Genomic DNA, 5,833 nt, shown 5'->3' with positions numbered 1-5,833 from the left:
AATGGTAAAGTGTACAAGTCTGCCAGTGTCGTCTGACTTTGTTCTAATTTTCATGATTCATTAGTCAATATCAGGTTTTCGTGGTAAGGTCTCTCATGTTTCTCATGTACTATAAGCATTGGGTCAACTATATTTGGTGTATGACATGATTGTATTGTGTACATGTCTGTCTGACATTCTGACTTTTACCTCATTTCGATGGTTCAAAAGTCAGCGTTATGATTTCACAGTTAAGTTTGTTTTTCTCAGATACTATGAGCGAAAGGTTTACTATATGTGATGTATGTAATAATTGCAAAGTATCCATGTCTCTCTTGCAGAGTTCATTTGACCTTGACTTCATTTTTATGATTCATTGTTCAAAGTTTACTTTTCTTGTGTGGGTCTGTTTCTCAGATACTATAAGCAAAATGTTAACTATTTTTGGTGTATGGAATTATAGTTAAACGTACATGTTTATCTGACAGGGTTTGCCTGACCCTGACCTTATTTACTTGGAACATTGATAATGTTAATTTTATATAATACTTTCTGTGTCACCTTTTTCCTCTTAGAATTTCATCATAGAAATCAAACATTATCAGTAATACAGGCGAGACATTTCAGAGTGTCCACCCTTGTTGTGTTTTCAATGATTAACCTTGTTTTCCAGTTTTATTTCCTAATTCCTAACTGTTTGGCCAATTCAATGTTACTTACGACAATTTTTCGCGGTCTTAGATCTTAAGATACTAGAAAAATCATCTGATCTTTCGATTTTCCGATTATGTCTTATTCCGAATAGTGACTGAGTGATGTTTTGCATGGCGGATGATGTATGTATAACGAGAGACGGATACCCTGTCGATGCACCCGGTCTCGCTCCGTATAGATTTCATGCCATTCATTCAAATTTGTCTTTTACCTTGATTTGTATCTTCTTAATGGATTTTTGAAATTTGTACATCCGTAAACTACTGTTGCCTCTACTGTATTACGAGAGGGTATCATTGGAAAATTACTACGCACTGCGCTATATCTTTGTGGAGAATGTTATCTTGCATTTACCAATAAAATCCTGACCTTTGTTAATATGAAGTATAATGATACAAAGTATTTTAATGCATGAATCTATTATCGTGTGTCACCACAGTGCTAGACCAACTATTGTTGATACTTACATTCTATTTTCAATTAACTAATATTTCCATGATTAACCACAGTCTCTGGACGAAGAACAATGAAACAGACAACAATTATTAGATTTTTGTTGAAATTTTGTACTTTCGATGTTTTATTGTTGCTTCAAATTCTTGTTTTCTCTCTCCAGAAAATGATCTAAATTTTGTGTGTTTGTGTTGTTAATTGAATAAGGCAGTATAGTTATAAATATCATCGTAATATTAGTTAACAAAGGGCTACTAGCAGTTACTAACATGCCAGTTCCAGACCTCAATTTAACTGATGAAAGATTATGTCTTCATCATATGAAAATCAAGCACAATCCCTCCCGTAAGGGGTTTAGTATCATACCATCATAAAATATACGAGAAGATCATAACGCGTATCATGCCAACAACTGGTTTTAGAATAAATGTGTTTATTTCGGATGCAAAGACCCTATGAGTCAATCAATGTTAATTCCAAAAATGTCATCTTTAATAACCTGAACACAGTATCGTAACGAAATCGCTTCTGAATAAGTCTTTTTATAGGTTTGGTTAGCTTTTGAGATGAATGACGACATTTTTGTATAGAATATTACCATACAAGATTGGATGTGAAATACCTGAACGTATAAGATGTCTGCACGTTGATTTATATTTACGAATGATGTCCTTGTACCGATGATAAAATCTAATAAATGTTTTAGCAAGTTTGTGGTATCGAAAACCCTGGTGTAATAATTTTTCAGTAATACAGAGATTTCTCTCGTTAAAATCAAATACGTTGTTACATACACGGGCATATCGAACAAATTGAGGTATATAAACACCATAAGATGGTGACAAGGGAACGTCAACATCTACATATTCACCATCACTGAATATTCGTGATTTGACATTTTTATACATATTAAATATAGTATTATACATCTTTCCATTCACTGTATGTAAAATGAGTTTTGACCAATTGTTTTTGTCTTTTTTTGTCTCAGTAGTTCAAATAAAATATGCAGAGTAAATATGCTGTCTATAGTGGAATAGCCCTTTCTAAAACAAAAACTGTTTTTCATTAAACAACAAATATTCTTCTAAAAAAGTGATAAGTCTTAAATTCAAAATTAACGTGAAAAGTTTACCCACTAGTGGTAGGTCAATGATATTGGGTATGCATGCAGTTGTATTAGTATTGGCATATCTCACTTCCATGAAAATTATTTGGCCCCGCCCCCTCAGTCATGGTCTATTGACTTTGAAAAGTTTGCTTATTTTTCATGTATTTGTTTCTGATTAGGTCAGTTTAAGTGGAATCGTTAGTGGTAGGTCAAGGATAATTGGTATGCAGTTGTATAAACATTAGCACGTCTCATTTTCATGGAGAATATTTGGTCCTTACCCCTCAGTCCTGGTTTATTGACTTTGAAACTTTTTCTTAGTTTACAAGTATTAGTTTGTGATTAGGTCAGTTTAAGATGAACCACTAATGTCAATTTAACCATTAAGTCAATGATATTTGGTATGCAAATGTATTGGCATTTGCAAGTTTCATTTCCATGGAGATTATATAACCCCACCCCCTCATTATGGTTCATTGACTTTGAAACTTTTACATAATTTACAAGTTAATGTTTGTGTTAAGGTTTGTTTAAAGGGAACGACTAATGAAAAGTCAATGGTATTTGGTATGCAGTTGTATTAGCATTGGCATACTCATTTCTATGGAGATTGTTTAGCCCTGTACCTTCAGTCATGGTTCATTGACTTTGAATATTTGATAACTTACATGTTAGTATTGCTATTCTAATTTCAACATTTGCATTAGCAAAATAACAAATAGGCGAGACATATCTCTGTGTTAACAGTTTATTAAAAATACAGGCAATATTTACAAAATCAAAATCTTTATTGACATATTTGATTTTAATGAAATGTTTTTTATGATCTTCAGGGCGATCAATTTTCTGAAACAGATTATTGCGTTTCTTTATAAACACAGCATACACTACTATTTTTTATCGTGTACAAGTGGTTAATGTATATAAAGAAATGTCGTAAGATAGAGAAACAAACTTCCACATTTTTCCGTAAGCTCTCTAACTCCTTCTTCGAACAGAACAGTGAAAACAAAACGCTTTGCATTCTATAAAATAATTAATAAAGTTTCAATTGACACATTTGTTATCGAAAATGCAATAATACACAATTCCAAATAAACAATTTTGTTTCGCTTTTTAAGCTTTGTATACGTACCCGCCTTAATATGATATATGATTTATGGCAATAACATAATAAATACAAGAGATTACAGAAATCAGCCAAAATCCAATACAGAACATAAAACCCTATCAATAACCAATAAAAGACTTCTTAAAAAAATAACCTTTGAACAAGACAATCAATAATGTATCACAATGGTTTTTTGAGAAGTTAATAACATTTATACTTTAAACAATAAATGATTTTAATTTGGAATGTAGTAGAGGTGAATATAGACATCGATCCAGTTGGAGTAAAAATTCCTCCACTTTAAATGCGAATTTTGACAATCAAAGTCTCTTAAGAGATGCCCGATTCCAAAATATTTGAAAATCCAAAACCTTATACGAACATTGAACAACTGGTAAAACAAAACAAAAAAACAAAAAGTAGATATAACCTGTGGTAGTAATAACATTCACGGTTAACCGTACCTTTTTACTGCACCAAATATACATTTCGACCTCTGTTCAGTGATCCTCGTGGCCCAAATATTAGAAAATCTAAATCAAGGCAACAGTATTTTACCGATGTTCCAATATTATGAATCGATTAAGAAGACATATCAAGGTAATAAACAAAAACCGAACATCGGTAAACTACTGATGCCCAAAATTTGTTAGCGTGGAATAAAACATTTCTCTTGGAAAAATGTAATGGCCCTGATTGGGCAGTATTGTCATCTTCATGAGTACCGATATTGTTTATCAAGAGGATTATCTCAAAAATATAAATACTTACTGCTCTTCGAAACTGCTCTTTTTATACCTATAAAGTAGGGCAAACAAATGTACAACCAAAGCAACACTTATCATTCTTGCATACAAAAAAAACCAAATGAATGGTAGATACTAATAATGTTGACTAATCAGTGTTTTTCCCTGCGGTAGCTTGAATCGGAATGGATCATCTTTGTTGTATATTAAGTCAACTAATAATTCTTAATGAAAATTTGGTCTTTCCTAAAACGTTTATGATATCTCTTATGCATTTCCTACTGAATATAATAATGCTTCAGTTTATAGTGTTGTATATATATATGGCTACAATGGCCTGTTTTCATATCGTTTAATTTTGGCATATTGATTTACTTAACAACTGCTAAGATATGATACAAATTGTTGAAATTCTTGTTTATAAAGAAGAATCTAATCATTACTAATGATTATAAAATGACAATATTTGAAATTTTATTAACACATGTATCTGTTGTCTGGTTTCTTGGTGACATAGAAACGTAGAACTTAAACCAAAATGGAACACACAAAACATATGAAGAATAAACATGTATAATTGAAATAGAAAAATTCTATTTCAGCGTATATAAAATATAAATCAAAACAGTTATTAACGACCCTCTCCCCCTTCTATTAGCATCATCTGTAAACAAAAAAAGGTTTGAAATTTAAATGCATCTAAGTGATTTTGTTGTAAATGTTTTGCGTAACGCGGATGCACTAAAACAATGTGGGGTTGAGTTGGAGGAGAAAATGTTTGAATAAATAGCTATAGTACATCGTTTGCTCATCTGCAGATGAGGTAGGTTAGCTTGAATGCAGAATGCTTTAAAAATAAACATGTACAGTTCAAATATATATAGGAGTCCCAATGCCATTACTTTCGCATATTTATAAATAGTTCCCATTTTTTTAAAGAAAAAAAAATTATATATAACCTTCCAAAAACATAAGTTCACGTAAGAAATTATGAATTTGTTGAAATTAAAGGCAAAATACAATCAAAACATTTCAACATGTCGTTGAGTGTACTTTTGTTAGTGTTTTAGTTTTGAGACAAATACCAAACGCGTGATTATGATCAAAAGTGACGATTTATGTGATGCTTCGCTACTAAATGGTAGCAAATCAGTGAATGATGTGTGAAAGAAGAATGGTGAGTATTAATACATTTCATACTTACGAGTCTCTGAATGGTGCACTGAAAGAATGATTATGTTGTTATCAAAATGAATATTAGGTTTGAAATACACGTACGTGTATATCTACCTTAGTTCGATAAAAATATCTGCAGTCAGTGACAAAAATGTAATAATAAATTTTTATTACTTCACGACCTAAAATATGCATATGTCTTTTTATGTTGTAATGTTACACTACTGTTTCAGGTTAGGGTGAAGGTTGACGCCTGTTAAAACGTTTAAACCCGCTGGTTGTCGTTTGTTGGTGTGGTTCATAAGTGTTTCTCGTTTCTCGTTTATTATATAGATTAGACCTTTGGTTTTCCTGTTTGAATTGTTTTACACTAGTCATTTTGGGGCCCTTTATAGCTTGCTGCTCGGTGTGAGCCAAGGCTCCGTGTTGAAGGCCATACTTTGACTTATAATTGTTAACTTTTTATACATTGTGACTTGGATGGAGAGTTGTCTCATTGGCACTCATACCACATCTTCTTATTTCTATATCCCTTGGTGAAAA

General features: G+C 31.9%; 1 long non-coding RNA gene across 1 annotated transcript; it reads right to left on the bottom strand.

The window, feature by feature from the left end:
• Positions 1-3,237: 3,237 nt before the first annotated feature.
• Positions 3,238-5,347, bottom strand: LOC127725451 (uncharacterized). The gene is made up of 3 exons (XR_007993008.1): positions 5,319-5,347; positions 4,140-4,166; positions 3,238-3,282 (listed from the first exon to the last, which is right to left on the bottom strand). It is a non-coding gene; the product is annotated as an uncharacterized LOC127725451 (long non-coding RNA).
• Positions 5,348-5,833: the final 486 nt, after the last annotated feature.

The sequence above is a fragment of the Mytilus californianus genome, unplaced genomic scaffold (assembly GCF_021869535.1).
Source record: "Mytilus californianus isolate M0D057914Y unplaced genomic scaffold, xbMytCali1.0.p SCAF_15, whole genome shotgun sequence".
Taxonomy (NCBI): Eukaryota; Metazoa; Mollusca; class Bivalvia; order Mytilida; family Mytilidae; genus Mytilus; species Mytilus californianus.
This window is presented reverse-complemented; position numbering and strand designations above follow the sequence as displayed.